The sequence below is a fragment of the Cornus florida genome, unplaced genomic scaffold (assembly GCF_030987335.1).
Source record: "Cornus florida cultivar Cherokee Brave unplaced genomic scaffold, ASM3098733v1 CherokeeBrave_3.0.0_Hap2_Chr07, whole genome shotgun sequence".
Lineage (NCBI taxonomy): Eukaryota > Viridiplantae > Streptophyta > Magnoliopsida > Cornales > Cornaceae > Cornus > Cornus florida.
In genome coordinates, this window is record NW_026775577.1 from 10,951,317 (window position 1) to 10,968,629 (window position 17,313).

At 33.9% G+C, this 17,313-nt stretch overlaps 1 long non-coding RNA gene across 1 annotated transcript; it reads right to left on the reverse strand.

Annotated features, from left to right (window-relative positions):
- Positions 1 to 10,515: 10,515 nt before the first annotated feature.
- On the reverse strand, positions 10,516 to 15,918 carry LOC132316487 (uncharacterized). Its single transcript, XR_009483928.1, has 4 exons — positions 15,490 to 15,918; positions 14,209 to 14,274; positions 13,881 to 13,940; positions 10,516 to 11,397 (listed from the first exon to the last, which is right to left on the reverse strand). It is a non-coding gene; the product is annotated as an uncharacterized LOC132316487 (long non-coding RNA).
- Positions 15,919 to 17,313: the final 1,395 nt, after the last annotated feature.

Consider the following 17,313-nt stretch of genomic DNA (forward strand, 5'->3'; position numbering starts at 1 on the left):
TACTCCTTCATTACTTGGAATTTTTAAGTACCGTTTGAGGTAAAACGGAGAGCACGATGAGCTCTATGCGTGAGTACCAACAATTTCAGCTTTGGGCCTCCCTTTGATTTTCAAAATTTGAACCCATTTTAAGGGTTTCCGCATTCTAAGAGGTAGGGGTTCTTAATCCATTTTAATTTTGTACTTTAGTGAATTACTCTTCTTAAATTGTTGCGTCGCATGAAATAATTGTTTAGAATTTAAAGAATTGTTGGTTGTTGTGCATATATGTTAATTGTGTGAGTATGTGTACTAAATGGTCTATATCAAGAGCATGCCTAAGTGTTGATTTTCACATGCCTATCATGCTAGATTTAGTTGTATGAAATCATGTCACAATTTACTTGCAAATTCTTATGCGTTATATCTTGTTAGTAAATCTTGAGCTAGTTGTGGAATTGTAAATGTGGACATGACATTGATGCCTCCATACATTAACATCGGGCATAAAAAGGAGAAGAATTGTTTTGGAAATAAAAAGGGAAATTTTAGGAAAGACATTTTGATTAAAGAGATTTTTTTTGAAAACCCGGTCGCCGCGGAGTCACCAAAGGGCCGGTAGGTTAATGTAACCTAGAGAGAATTAGGGAGATTGCTCTAGCGTGGTTGAGATATTTGGGCCCCATAATAATGCTGCGGAGTTACCAACGGTCAGGGACAGTAGCCAATCTTTCTCTCGGCGCTGAGGGGGTACCAAAGGGGGTTACATTAACAGTTTGAAAGTAATGGATTTTGAATGAGAAAATGGGGAGTGACATCGGCATGCATTGCATTCCATTGCATCACATTGATTATGTTGAGATTGGTTATTATGTTGTATTAACCCGGCTTAGTATGATCTCCATTCCTATTGCTCTATTCTATGTTTGGATTCACGAGGACACAAGATGCATGTCTTAAGTGCCACCTGCTGAGCAAATTGCTCACCCCACCATACTTAACATTCTTTTCAGGATACGGAAAAGAAGTGGCGGACGGTAATCCACCCCAGCCTTAGCTTGGAGTAGCAAAATGCCACTTTGCTATCTTTTATAATTGGGCATAGTTTTGTAAAGATGTTGACTTAAAAATGTATTATTTTTGCAACATGTAAAATATTTGGATTCATCATGTATATGGCCAGTAGGGTAATGTAATCCTTTAGTGTATTTTAGTGACGTGTGGTAAATTACGTTATAACGTGGTTTGTAATTAGATGTTCAAATGTAATTAGATATGTACGTGAGTGTAGTGGCGTGGGTGGTTAGTCCCAAAATGTGGTGCATATTGTTTTCTTTGGACAGTGAGTGAAGATGACCCAAACCGGTCGACGTATGGGTCGACGTAAAATCCCATACGTCGACCGAGTTGCGTGAACCAGTTGACGTGTAACTTCCCACACGTCGACCGGTATCCTGCCAGTAAGCTTTTCACTATCCACGTTCCAAACCAGTCGACGTGTAACTTCCCACACATCGACCAGTATCTCGACAGTGGGTTTTTTCACTATTCATAACCCAAACCAGCTGACGTATAATGTGTATACGTCGACCGGTTCTTGTCCCATAAACATTCTTCTTTTAATTTTTCAAATTACACTTTGGCACCCAATTGATAATGTGAGTATTTACCTTATGGCCCAATTAAAGTACAATAAATATATTTTAATCACAGAAAAGACTATATTGTCCCGGGCCTTATTTTATTTATTTATGTGATATAAGTAAATGACTAATATACCCTTTGAGTCTCAAACTATTTAAATTGTAACAAATTACCATCTTACCCTTTTTGGACCTTGATAATTGAATTTAACGTGAAAGGTCCGTATTACCCTTGGACGATTTTAGGTCAGGTAAGGACCCGTTTAATGATCCGGATCCATGAGGATTTGGGTCGTTACAACTATGGTCAAGCTACTAATGAGAACTCTCTAAATGTCACAATTCATCACTTTATATGGGATAGTTCCATAAAGCCATATCACAACTTTTATCTACTAGTTGAAAGTTCAATAAAGTCATATCACAACTTTTATCTACTAGTTGAAAGTTCAATAAAGCCATATCTCAACTTTTATCTACCAGTTGAAATATGGTAGTGCCCATTCCTTTATTTAGCCTTCAGCTTTTCAATTTATGCGTCATTTTCAGCAAGTAGAGCCCTCAAAGCAGCAACTTCATTCACGAGGATACCGACCTGAACCTCAATAACAGTCTCATTGTAACGACCTGAATCCGGGGGTCCGAATCGCTAACCGGGTCCTTACCCGAACCCGAGGTCATCTAAGGCATTACGTACAGTAATTTCCAATGTGGAAATATAATTAATTACATTTATTTTAAAGTCTGCAAGTCATCTCAGCATCAACAACTGAAGGAGGGTGTAAAGGTAATTAAACAGGATTGCATCGGTCGATTGGAGGACAATGGTCGGTCTGCTGACAATGGCTGGTCAGCCGGAGAAACAATAATATAAACTCAATGGTCTCGGCTTCTCCCCAAAATGGGCTGTTGATCGGCTTACAGTGCCATGTCAGCCTGCTAAAGGAGGAGAGTCGGTCGGTTGACAGTGATGATCAGCACGAAACGACTAATCTTGGGATCCAACTATATGTCAGCGTATAAAATACACTATCAGTCGGCTGGCATATACCACCAGCCGGCCGACCAGCCGGTCGACAGGCCTGAAAAGCTGCTGAATTCTGCAGATTATGGTGCCTAAGGTCTCGTATATAACCGCGCTCATTCGTGACCCTAACTATGATGTACACTTGTCCTGACAACATTCATAACAGTCTAAGATATGCATAACAAACTGATATATTGTTCAATTATCAAATAATACAAAAAGACTCGAATTCACTTAATCATCCTTTATACTTTACATTTAATTACATGAATCCATTATATCATATCTATATATGACTCAAAACAGATTTATACATGCCCCAAAGAATAGAGTTACATTGTCAAGGTCACAACTATAAAACAATTACACAAAATTGTTTTAAAACTCTACAAAATATACATTATAGTACAAAATGGCTAATAAGAAATCTTTTCTAGTCCTGTCTACGCTTGTGGAGGATCCTCATCTACCACCTCATCCCTGTGACTTGAAAAATGTAGAGTGAGCACAACGGCTCAGTAGAGATTGCCTAAATAACATCTCCCCAAACAAAGTAAATAATCACATGTTTTTCAGACAATAAATGGGAAAAAGAGTTAGAAACCATGCGAGGAATTCACATATAACATTTTCGTTCTCTAAATATCATCATACCATCCATATGCAAGGTAATGCATAAAATGCCTAATGCAACGCTACGTCACACCCACACGCTTATTTGTCCACACGTCACATCCACACCCTCATGTATCCACATATCACATCCACACTCTTAACCTACACAACCATCTTCTACTCATAAACTCCATCATGCCATACATATAAAATGTTCCAAATTTAATTATTCAATAATCAATATGCTTTCATAATCAACAAATTTATAGCAAACTTTAAGCATTGAAATATCATTTTATATATAAGTAGCCAAGGACATCACAATAACCATATAAAGGTTGTAATGACCCGGATTTTTCGGATAAATTTTTTCCGTTGTCTTTTCCCTTCTGAGCTCTGTTTCGTGTCGCTTAGTGTCATCTCGAGTGCTCGGAAATGGTTTCCGAGACTCTTTTCCATGGATTGACAACTTCCTTTGAGGACCGAGTCAATTCTGCATTTTCACTTTTCGGACACTATGCGTCTTTCGTCATTTTCCTTGTTTCGTCTTTTTCCATATTCTATCTTTTCCCCGTTTGTCACTTGTTTGGCAAAACTTCACTTTTCGTGCTCGGAGTTAGTTTTTGACTTCACGTGTCTTCATCTTGAGTGGTTTCCTCGAACTACGTATCTTTACTTTTGCAAGAAAGTACTCTAGTTGCTCCCGGTGCCCATAGGGGCATGGATGTATAAATCTTTGGAATTAATTTCATTTCTTGAGGTATTTTTCGTAAATATCTTTTGAAGATATTTTATTTCAGGGGTTTCTAAGAAAATATCTTTTGGAAGATATTTTCATTCTGGGGCAGTTTCGCAGTTTTCACTTTTTGGAGGGGCCATTGTGCAATTAATGAAAGTTATTGTTTAATGCCTTGTTTTGAGCCTGGATCCTCGTATGGGATTCATTTTCACATTTCGTCGGGTCGTGGACTCTTAGATTTTCCTCCTGGTCAATGTTTTCCAGTTTCAAGGTTTCTGGCCCAATTTGTGCCAAACTTGTTTTGGGCATAACTTTCTGCTCGGGACTCTGTTTTTGACGCTGTTTCTTTCATTGTTCATATTTTCTCATTTTGAATCTTTTTTGTTCACAAAGTTTTTCCATTTCAGTGCGTCTGCTCAAATTTTACTTTTTCGGACCCGGCGGAGCCCGTTTGGGGAACTTTTTGAGATTTCTATAAAAGGGGGGTGAGATATTTCATTTTTCATCTTCTCCCCTCTTCAAGCACGACCTGGAGCTCCCATGGCAGCCCAAGGGGTGCTGCCATCTTCTCTTTCCTCTTTTGAGCTTCATTCCTTTGTCAGAACATAATAACGCCTTTGCGTTTTGTGTTCGTGTTGACTACGCGCTTCTTTCACCTTTATTAGAACCCATTTCTAGCCAAATTTTGAGTTTCGTTTTGAGGTCAAGTTGTGATTTTGATGGGGCTTTCATGGGGGTTATGTTCACGGCGTTGTCCCTGACAAAACCTAGTAGTTTCGTCGGATTCGGAGTCGTTCCATTTTGATGGCTTTTGAGATTTTCATCTCAAATAGAGGTAGGGGAATGTTTTAGGATTGTTTGTGTATTGTATTGAGTATTTTCCATGATTATACAACTCATATGTATGCCCTGTATCAAATCTAGAAAGTTAGTATTATTTCTTTCTTTGTGTAAGATTTAAATTTCAAGGATGTGTATAGCTTAGATTTGAATTGTGGCACGATGATAAATTAAGTTTTAATATGTTTGTTAACATATATTAAATAGGGATTATTTGAATAAGAGTTGAGCTTTTTATTTAATATTTTTCTTTTGTGAAACATAAATTTCCATGGCCGTACCTTGCATGAAATGAACTTGTAGTATGCTTTTAAATTAAGTCTAAGCATGTTTGTTAACATACTTTAATTTGAGAGCATTTGGACAAGTATGAAAATCTAGAGATTTTAACTTAAATGATTAATTAAAATCTATTTAATGGTTCCCTAGGCCTAGTTAAGCTTTTAACTTGATAATCATGAGGACTATGATTTGTGTACTAGTATATATTAAATTGGGACCATTTGAAGTTGCTTGAAATTTAGAAGTTTAATTATCATGATATAATTAAATTATACCTTGTTGTACCATTGTCCTACTTGAGATTTTAGTGAATATATGTGGATACCATGATATGTTGTATAACATGTTTTAATTAGGGACCATTGGTTGAGGTATAAAGCTTAGGGAAATTAATTTGGTTATTTGATAAATTTTTGTTTCTATTGCATTAATGATTTGATCATGTATTTGACAATGGTTGTATGTTTAAAGCATGATTTTTGACTTGTAATGGATTCATGAATTTGTGATTTCAATATTAGATTATATTGCCATGGCGTGTAACAAATCGCACACTGAAGATTCGACATGTGATGTTATATAGCGCGTAATGAATCACGCTCTGAAGATTCGACATTTGTCATCCTATAGTAGTTGTAGATTTAGAGCATGTAATGTATGGTTACAAACTACTTGTGCATGGGATGTGGTTTCGTATATATATAAGTTGTTAACTTATTTATTTTGGAGTCACTTGGGACATGGTTACTATGATATGGCTGAAGTTCGGCTTTAGTGCGAGAGGTATGAGTTCTCTCCAATTGAGATAGTGCGCACTTAAGGTGGTTTTCCCTGCGGGTTAGTGCCCAGAATAACCATTGATCTCGGCAGAATTCCGAATCTAGATGTCCAAGTCTTCCATTATTTATTTTCGCATTCAATTCCAAGTTAGCAATCATGTTTATATTGTGACTTGTGGTTTTGGTTATCGGCGATTTTGATGTTGATAAATACATCCATGCTTTATGATCTTTGTAGATTTTGATGTTGCCAAGTACATCCATATTTTATGATTTTAATAAATCATTTTAATGTTATTAAGTACATTCATGTTCATGGTTTTTAATAAATCATTGTGAGCTTTTAATGTTGTTAAGTACATTCTTGTTTTATGATTTTAATGAATCATTATAAGCTTTTGATGTTGTCAAGTACATTCATGTTGTGTTGTTCAAATGTAAAGTAGGAATGATCTTATAGATTCATTTGGAACATAGACGTTAGGTAACATGATTACTTATGTCGTTTTTGTTCTTTAGATTTCAAATTGATGACTTTGAGAATCTATGTTAGTTGCTTTGTGTAAGCATGCTCCTATGTCGTTGCTTTGTGTAAGCATGACCCTATATTGCTAAAATTTCATGAATGAGGTGATTGATGCTAGAAATGATCTTAGGTAGCTAAGATGCTCCTTGAGTCTCACCTTTGACATAGACGTTAGGTGGAATAAATCACAATAATTAATCATGCAAACTTGTAAAACGTAGGTCGATGCATGCTCATTTCCTACGAGTAGCTTTATGTTACTCACCCCTACGATACTGAGGCATATTTCAGGTACAGGATTCAAGGTTAGAGATTCTTAACATGCTTGGATGATTTGGGAACTTGAAGGGTTCAATTCTTGTGAAGGTTGGCTTGAAAAGCCATTTGTAACCTTATATGTCAAATATGTATATTTGCTTCTAGACTTGTAACGTGTGCCTTAGCACACTTTTTGAATCTCATTTTATGTGTATGACATGAGGCCAATGGCCAAACTCCTTTTGAAATTACATTTATGTCATGGATGTTAATTTTTGCCTTCAATGAGAACATATGAAAAACCATACGTTTTAGTATGCTATTTTGCACCGGAGCGTGCATTGTGTATGAACTTCTTCCATTAGCATTCATTTAATATGCATAAAGTGTGGCCAAGAGCTAAACGGCATTTCGAAACCATTCCATGATTTTAGGTTTTAAGTTTTCATTCCAAACTTCATTTTTGGCATTTTGGCCATTGGGGGGTCATATTTTGCTTCGGCCATATTTTTGAGTCAAGGAACATTGTAGCACATCTTATTAGGTAAGTTACGTTTTCGTGCATGGTCTTTTCCGGGCAAAACTTCTTCTTTGGTGAAATGAGCCTCCTACGGACTCATTTTACACTTTTGTTGCATATTCTGACCTAAGGGTATTTTAGGAATTTTCTTTGGGAAATAAATTCCGTTCTTCACATGGTTGAGTAGAAAATGTGATTTTGGGGGGGGTTTCTTCTTTGTGTTTTTCCAGAAAATGCCATCTTGGCATAGGAAATCGCCTCCGAAATTCAGCTTCTGTTTTTCAATTTAGCAGCTTTTTGGACCCTCTGGACCAGTTTTCTTGGGAGGGCATTTTGGGCATTTCACGTTACGTATTTTTCAATTTTCCTCGGGAGTCACGTAGAAATCTCGATTTTGAGGGGAGTTTCTTTTTTGAGTTTTTCCAGAAAATGTCATCTTGGTCCTCAAATTTTCATTTTTTCCGAAAAAACCCCTGCTGTCAGGTTTTTGGGCTGCCCATTCTGCCTCCTTCACATTTAAACGGTTACGAGGGGCTTCGTAACCGATTAGATGAGTGTGGGCAGTGTATTTCTCGTGATTTTGGTCTCCTAACCGGTTAGATGATCTAGGGTTTGCACTTTTGGACCATTTTGCCCCTTCTTCTTCCGTTAGCCATATCTTCTTCATCCGGACTCCAAATCAAGTGATTTTTGAATCTAAGTTCATTAATTTTTCGTTGTCTTTTCAATAGTGTGCTCAATAGCACCCACTTTTAGGCTGAAAATGACATTTTTGCCCCTAGGTCCATTCTTGTCCGTTTTTGAAATGTTGCTTCCGCATTTCTTTCATTTGGGTTCCATGACCTCGTTGAGGGTCACATTGGCGTCTTAGAGTCATGTTATATCTCTAGAGACCGTTGTTTGTCTTTTGTTTCCGCATTTCAGATCCGTTATCGGGTCATCTTTCGATTCATCACTGACGCACCGGGTTGAAAAACTTGGACCGTCACAAAGGTGATACATAATCCATCATAAAACAAAGTTGTTAGCATGTCATGAACAATTTATATGCAAGATAGTCATCTAATCACATAAAACACCTTAATTCAACAACTCAAATACCAACAAAAAAGCCCTAGGATCAAATCATGCATTTAGGCATCAAATTGACATGTTAAAGAGGGGCAAAAACATACACTTAACTGTCGAATTCAAAGAATTTGACAATTAGACAAATCTACCTAAATTTGAAGCAAAAGCCCCAATTTTCAAAATCTTCAAAATCACCCAAATCCAACTTTGCTCCGATCAAATCGAAGCCCTTGACACACTCTTCGACTTTACCTTCTACGGTTTCAACAAATTCCAAATAAGTAAAGAGAGATCTAAGCTTAAAGCATTGAAAGAAAAAAAAAAAATAAATAAATAAATATAAAGGGAGGATATGATGATGCGGCTGAAGGAAAAGAGACAAATGGTCAAGAAAATGACCATAGTCTACAGTGGGTCCCACACAAATCAAAATATATCTTTTCTCTCACACACACACACTAAACACATTATAACCACTCATTTAAACACATAGCCACATAAATATACATCAATTAATAATGTATGACAGGCAACAGGTCCAAAAAAAAATAATTCTCGTACACTACAAATCCGATTGTAAGTCCCGCCCGAGTCAGCTGTACAATATTTGGATATAAATGTGACATTTTTTTTTTTAATTTTTTTTTTAAATGTGACATTTTATTACTAACAAAAATACCAACTGTGTGACATCTCATGGTGTTGGAGAAAAAGTGATTGTGTAAAATACTTTACAATTGTGTAAATGTGTTTTTAAAATTGTAAATACAAATAATGTGAAGAGCAATAAGAAGAAAAAAAAAAAACTCAAACTCATCTTACATTATTGCATATGAATTGATTTGGCACTCTTTTAAAATTAATTTGAGAGAAACAAATAAAAGTGATTAATTTTTCAAAATGTTTTTAAAGCAACTCGCTTCTTGACTTAGCTCAATTGGGAGAAATTATTACATGGTCTCAACTAAGCACGTGAAGCTACATAAGCAAAAAAAAAATGACACAATTGCATACACGATTGCATGCCCGTAATTACATAGTACGAGCCAATTACATGATGCCACCACATAAAATCTCACAATTACATACATAACTGCATGTGATTAGCCGGGCCTTAGTAAAATTTTCTCCTCAATTGGTTCATTCTTAAGCTTTTCTCACAAGAAGTAATTTCTTTGTATGCATAATTTCATAGATTATCAATCACAACAATGACCACATCTCAGTCAATCATCATATAAAGATTTTCAATTAATTTTTTATTTGCTTTTCTTTTTATTTTTTAATTAATTTGGAATGTAACTATTAGCGAATGATAAATTTTTTTCTTGGACAACGATGGACAATTAAAAATAACCAATTAAAGAAATAATAAAAAAAAGTGTGTGTTTCATTATATAATTGCTTGACATGGAAGGCATAATGAGCTAATAAGTAGGTGGTTTGAGATTGAAGATTTTGTTATTCCAAATGGTGAGTTGGATTAGGAAAAGACTTATTGAGCTTGTTTTAGGCAAGACTCTAATCATGTCAGTGTTTAGTTGCTTATTTTTCACAACTTATATAACTAACTATATGGCCCTCTTGCCTCGACAAATCTAACTTCTCAAGATTCTGAGCCGTCTTGTTAAAATAACCACCCACCACTTAATTGATAACATAAAAAGTAGCTTTTGTTTTAAAAAATCAGGAAAATTGAATTTTTTATTATTAATTTTTTCCAGTTACCCTCCTATAAAAATTCTGTGCGCGGGTACAACACAACTATATCACAAAATATAATACTGTGCAACAACTTTTAATAAATTATGTAACTCATTTATATCTATAATACTGTGCAACAACTTTTAATAAATTATGTAACTCATTTATATCGAAAATGCATTCATGCAACATGCTACATTTTGTTGCATTTACAATATAAAATAAAATTGTTACATTAGGAACAAGATAATGTTCTCCATGTTTGTATCTTAATGGAATCACTGTTCAAGTGAAATCGAGCCCCATTTTCAAGTTATTATGAAAACTGAGATAGAAAAGATGTACTGAAGGGAAGGAACAAAATTTTTACCATATTTTGAAATTTTATTAATTTCTAATTTTAATTAAGGAAGAAGAAATATGAGAGGTATCATAAAAATCATTCCAACAATTAGTAGCAGAACAACCTAAAATAAAAAATAAAAAAATAAAAAAAGACCATGCCATTGTTGTTTGAATTGCAACAGAAAACTCTATCAAGCAGTCAATGTCAATACCATAAAGTAAAAATGATACACTGTATGGCCTGTTACAGCTTTTAAAAGTATAGAAGAGCAGAAATTTTGTATACATCTATGGTCATGCAACTAATGAGAACTCACAAATTTTATCACCATTCATCACTCTGCATGTAACAGTTCAATGAAGGGATATCACAATTTTTATCTACATAGGTACTAAGGTAAAAAGTGAGTAGTGTCACAATATATGAGTGTTTTATCTACTATTTGATATATGCTAAGTAGCACCACCAGCCAGGACCCAGCTTTCCAATTTCCTCTTGACGATGGCCCAGGACCCCATCCTGACCCTTCAGCTTTCCAATTTCAGCAGTCAGCACTTCAATCTCATCATTCTTCTGCTGGAAGGACTGCTGCATGATGAGTATCATTGTTGATGTGTATCTGAGACTGAGTTCTGAGGGTCTCAATTTCGTTTTTATCTACATAGGTACAAAGGTAAAAAGTGAGTAGTGTCGCAATATATCATAGTGTTTTATCTACTATTTGATATATGCTAAGTAGTACCACCGGCCAGGACCCAGCTTTTCAATTTCCTCCTGACGATGGCCCAGGACCCCATCCTGACCCTTCAGCTTTCCAATTTCAGCAGTCAGCACTTCAATCTCATCATTCTTCTGCTGGAAGGACTGCTGCATGATGAGTATCATTGTTGATGTGTATCTGAGTCTGAGTTCTGAGAGTCTCAATCTCGGCTTGGAGCTTCTGGACAATCTCAGTGTTCTGCTCCAGATTAGCAGTCAGCACTTGAATTATGAAATTTTTGCACCTCACCCTCCGGAAGATACGGAAAGAGAATGCATCCAGGGACGCATTTTTGTTCTGGTTCGTTTCTGTTAAACAACAAACAAAACAAAAGAAACAATCAGTTTCAATTTTTCTTATAGACAGTTGAAACTGACATGTACCAACTAAGAAAAAAAAAAAGACAAAAAGACTATCTAATATATAGATTCCAGAAATGAATGGTCCTTTTAACCAGTGTGGTACTTTTTATTGCATAGAATAGTACTAGCTTGTCTCCATTTGGACCAACATACTCCAATCCTACTAGTAATATCATCATCTATTCCCCATTCTAAGTATTGAAAATGTTGATTTTTAGTGACCCAATGATCTTAAATTGATATTTGTAGTATTTCTCTCTGATAAAAATTTACATTCCACATTTTCTGTTTTAGTCTCACTAATTTTTAGAACTTTTGCTTCTAGTGCATTTTGCCAAGTTGCCCGTGGGTGCATTTCGCCAAGTTTCTAATTATATACTCTAGTTTTTCTTATTGGTAACCACCAACACTCTGTTATGCAACATGGGATGTCAACTTGTATATCTATAGTTATTTCACCTAAGACTACTGTAAATAGGTATGGTCTAAGTACTGATGTACATATCAATATATACGAGGGATATAAAAAAAAAAAAAGTTGAAAAAGGGAGGGAAACTTGCTTCCCTTTCTACTTTCCCTTCCTTTCCAGCTGTACCTTCCTTTCCCCCTCCCTCTCCCCCAACCAAACCAGGGGAAGGACCAAGCCCAGCTCAGGCTTACAATTCGGCTACAGAATTCTGCTTAGTTGCTACAAGTAGTTCATGTCTTGGAAACATATGTATTACCATAGAATTAAATAGCTCTGCATTAGGAATTTAAACACAATAGAGGACTAAGATCATCGAACCTACTAAGACCACCAGCCGTGATCCATTTGCATATATATATATGTGTGTGTGTGTGTGTCTTTATGTATTTACATAGGAAAACATTTCATATATTTCTCTTCAGACATAACTATTTAGTCACACTTGGAATAAGTTCGAATTTCGTGCAAGCCGGAAAATTTAGAACTGCATTTTTTGGCTCGAGAATGGAGAAGAATTTAATGCAATAACAAACCAACTTTACAAAATACTGCCTTTCTACAGCTCATGCTAACTAAGAAGTAACAGCTAGGAACAATATTATTCTGCCAATGACCATTTGGCACTTGAATCTTTATCAGTATGGATTTCAAATAAGCTTTTGTATTTTTTTATTTGAACTCCATTAATCATCTCAAATAAATCTATACATCCCGACATACAAAATTAAATTACTAAATTGAAATTTAAACTATATTTTTCAAAGAATTGGAACTTAGATTCAATCAATTTAAATCTTAAATCTAACTTAGAGTCTTCAGTAATGCTATTCAAATAAATAAATAAATAAATAAAAACCTAACTAATACCAAAGAAAAATGATCTATGAATATGTTTACGTGAGCTTTACATGATGTCATCCATCGATATCTATAACCTTCTTATTCTTTCAATTGATTATCCAAATTAGTTTTTCATCCTAAGCTTCATTTTTCTCAAATTAATAAAAATCATAATTAAACTATTCAATTAAAGTAGTCAGACTCTACATTTTCTTATTTGTATTGATACGGATTATTGACTGTCCATTCATCAAAAGTATTTAACTGAGGTAACTGTCAATCAAACCTAGCAGTGAACAGATTCATAATGTAATATACCCAACCAAACATATTAGTGAACCGATTCATAATGTAATATACCCAATCTCAATATATCATACACAATAATTAAACAAAGAATATAAACAAAAACAAAAAAGAAGAACAAAAAAAACCTTAAAACGCATGTGAGTGTTTATATATATATATTAAGCTATAAAATGAAACTGGACTCGCCGGAAAATCACAAAAAAGATTTCAGAAACCGTTGGACTGATGGATGATGGAAAACCTGATTGTTGTAAACAAATAATCACGATTAGAATTAAATCAACTGAAAAGGAAATCAATAACACAGATCAAAGACCTAATAAAATATCAAATCTAACCTAAATAGATTGTGTGTGTGATTTTGTTTAACTGAAGTTATAAATTCAATAGAGAGATGAAAAAGAAGAGAGCCCAAGTAAATGAATCATATTAAACACCATTGTTTCAGAATTTCAAGAACTGAAAAATCGTGTGTGAAGTAACCAAAGATTCTTGTAACAAAAAGAATTAGGCACTATGCTCAATAGTATGTTTTCAAATCTAAATTTCCTTCAATTCTAAGTGCTTTGACTTAATTTGAGTGCATCAACATATTATCAACATCATCAGTCGTCATCGTCAACATTGAAATCAACATCCTCATCTAGAATCGTCATCTAGAATCACGTAATCCTCTTGCATAGATATACATTTTATTAAGATAAACTAAAAAGAGACTTCCTATCATAATTGATCATTTTAAAACCAACATCACTGCTACAATGGTAAGGGGATTTAAATAATTCAATTAGCTAGGCAAAAAAAACATACATATTTTCTTTTTGCCAAATCCACCCATTCCCATCAACTCTCGTCTTTCAAAAACGAGACCTGTATTATTAGGACAAAAGAGGAAAAGTTTTAAAAGCGTTAATAAACTTGTAAAACATACATTCTGAAATTGAAAACTAAACTTCCAAGTCTTTAATTCCCATTAATAAATTGTTCGAGCATCACAACATAACAATATTATATATATGTATGTAGAAACAAAAACAAAAACAAAAACAAAAAATCAGTATGTAAAACATGAATAAAAAAACGTAACCAATAGCTAAAAATGCCAATTAAAATTTTAGAAAAAGTATGAGTTTGTTACCTGATGACTGAGGAGGCATGTTTCTTGAATCTTGTTCTTGCTAAATGTTAAAGCCCGATACTAACCCTATAAATAAGAAAACACTCAAGTTGTGAGGAAGAGGTTTCACAATCTCACTCATAACAATTAAAAAACTACCTTCTAAGTACTATCTGTATCATGTATCAACCCAACTCAATTATGCTTTCAGTCAAAATGTTGGACACTTATCCGTAGAAAGAGGTGTGATTACGGATAGGTCTGATTAGCACATATTATAATCATCTCGTGTTAAATTAATCAAATATAATGCATCAATTTAGGAATAATCTTCAAAATTAACAAATCAATATCCTCATATTCTGCATTCTAACAACAAAAGAAAATCAAAAACCAAAATTTGAAAATAAAATTATGGCAGAAAGATTGAATAAATCCTTCGTGCATTACACAGACTGTATTTTTAAGTGAAACAAAACATCCAGGATTTCTCAATGGGGTGGGCTAAATCAAAATATATCAACCAAAATCAACTGTTGTTTAATTCAATTTCAGTTAACTAACAATGTTTCTTTAGACAATTGACTGATTAAGGCATAGAAACAGCACTCAGTACCCTATCTCTCCTTTTGACCAATTTACTAATCCTATTTGAGAATCTACTAGTGGAAGCAGAGTATGAGGTAGTTCATGGCAAGCCCCTTCCAACACTACGGATTCACTCAAAAGCATGCTTTTTGTAAGTATTTTAATTTTCAAGAAGTAACTTTAGAGCTTTACCCTATATTAAGTACTTTTGCTTGTCAAAGTTCTTGCTATGATTTTTCCTTTTTTAGTTCTGAAAAGATTTCCATCTTCAAAAAGCTTGGCATGTTGATAAAAATTGTTTCAGATTCAATATCTGCAGATTTCTAATCCAATAAAGATTCTTTTTTTTTTCTTTTTTTTTTCATGCCCAGATTCAAATTTTCTTGTAGACATAATTGACAACAACAAAAAAAAAAAAAAAAATACAGAAATAGAAGTTATAGAAATTATAAAAAATAAAAATAAAAATAAAAATAAAAATTGTTTGGCTAAAATAAAATGTAGATTACGGTGATTACCTCAAAATGCAATGCAATGATTACCTCAAAATGCAATGCAAATTTTGTTACTTTATATTGTAAATATATATATATATATATATATATATATAAGATCATAAAAAATTTCACCAAATAGGATTTAGTTTGCAAAACAAGAATTACAGAGCTCGATTAGTTGATTTAGAAAAAAAATTAAAACAAAACCCATACATACAAGTTAGCAGTTGCAGAGAGGGAGGGGGGCAAGCTTGAGAGTTGAGAGAGCGGCTGAAGCTTGCGAACGGCGAACCCGAACTGGAACAACGGCCGATGGAAACTGAATGATATGGGTTTTGATTTTTTGAACAATCTGAAATGATACGCCGATATGGGTTTTGATATAGGTAATAGGTTTTGAACCTTTGATTCTTGCAGACAGATAGATAGACTTAAATATATGGGTTTTAAACTTCTGATTCTGGTAGATTTTGTAGTTTGAAATATATGGGTTTTAAACTTCTGATTCTGGTAGATTTTGTAGTTTGCAGTTGCAGAGAGAGAGAGGGAGGCAAGTTCAGAGTTGAGAACGAGAATAGAGATAGAGGCGATTGGGGAGGCTGAAATGATTTGCCCTAAAAATATGTTTAGCTTGCAGGTGTGGGGTGGGGAGTAAAAGTGAATCGGACGGCTTAAAATGGCAATCGTGTGCTTTTCAGAGTATTGAATGAGTATTGAATGGTTGAAAGATCTGTCTGGTTGTGTTTTCTTAACTTATGTGAACGGTTAGGATTAATTCTGAAAGTTATAAGTCGAATCTTGAGGCTTAAATGTTCAATTCTTATTAATCCAAAATGTTACCACTATTTATATGTCATTTTAGTGTATTTGCAAAATTTAATCCATGATTTAGTAGGATTTGTTATTTCTTTAAAATACTTTTTACTTAGTAATAAATTACAATAAACTGGCATGTTAAGAATAATATTAGAGTGGTTGGATTGTTGTGCTTGAGAATACCTTATCTTCTTCTCTCTAACTATTAATTTTTAATATTTTTGACGGAAAAAATAATAATAATAAAATAAAATAAATAAATAATAATAAAATAATTATTGTAACCATGAAAAAATAAATTAAAGGTAGTTAGGATTCAAGTCTTAGACAAGTGTAAATGAATATCAATTTAAAAAAAATTGAATTAAAGGTTTTTTTTTATGTTTATTCTATTTTATGTTTATTATTTTTTTAACATTATAATTCGTTCCCCATATAAACTTACATGAACAAAATATATAAATATATTAGAATTGAATAAGAATATATTTATCTCATTTTAATAAACTCTTAAATGATATGTGGGTTTTGAACTTTTGATTCTTGCATACGGATAGATTAACTGAAATATATGGGTTTTGAACTTCAGATTCTCGTAGATTTTGTAGTTTGCAGTTGCACACAGTGGGGGCTGAAATGATTTGCCCTAAAATATATTGTTTTTTTGGTGAACCATCATCCATGGGCTATAAATTTTAAGGCCCTGGGCCACTACCTTTGTCTCCTTGGGTCAGGACCTGTCCTGGATTTATTTGGGTTGGATTAGTTGACTTTGGCTCGATTGGATGGACTAATTCTATTAATAATTTTTTGTTTTTTTTAGTTAAAATAGTATATATATATATATATATATATATTTTGACTAGGCTAAAATTAGTTCTATTTTATTCTATTTTTTTTTTTTTTTTTTTTGTGAGTGGGCTCAAGCCCACCCCTATATCCTCCATTGGTCCCATATTCATCGTCTGTATGTACAGCACAGTGGTGGACCCTTTCCTTTTTGCATTGGTGTATTCCTTTCCAATTTTACTTAAAACTCGTACTCCTTTCCAATTTTACTTAAACTTGTTCCAGAACCTGAGATTTACACAAAAGTTTATTATACCTTTTAAGCGACAAAATGTATAATAATAGTAATAAATAGATAAATAAACAAGAGTATAACATGTAATATATTCGAAGACATTCAATGGAGTATTTTGTTTAATAAACTAAAAGCTACTAG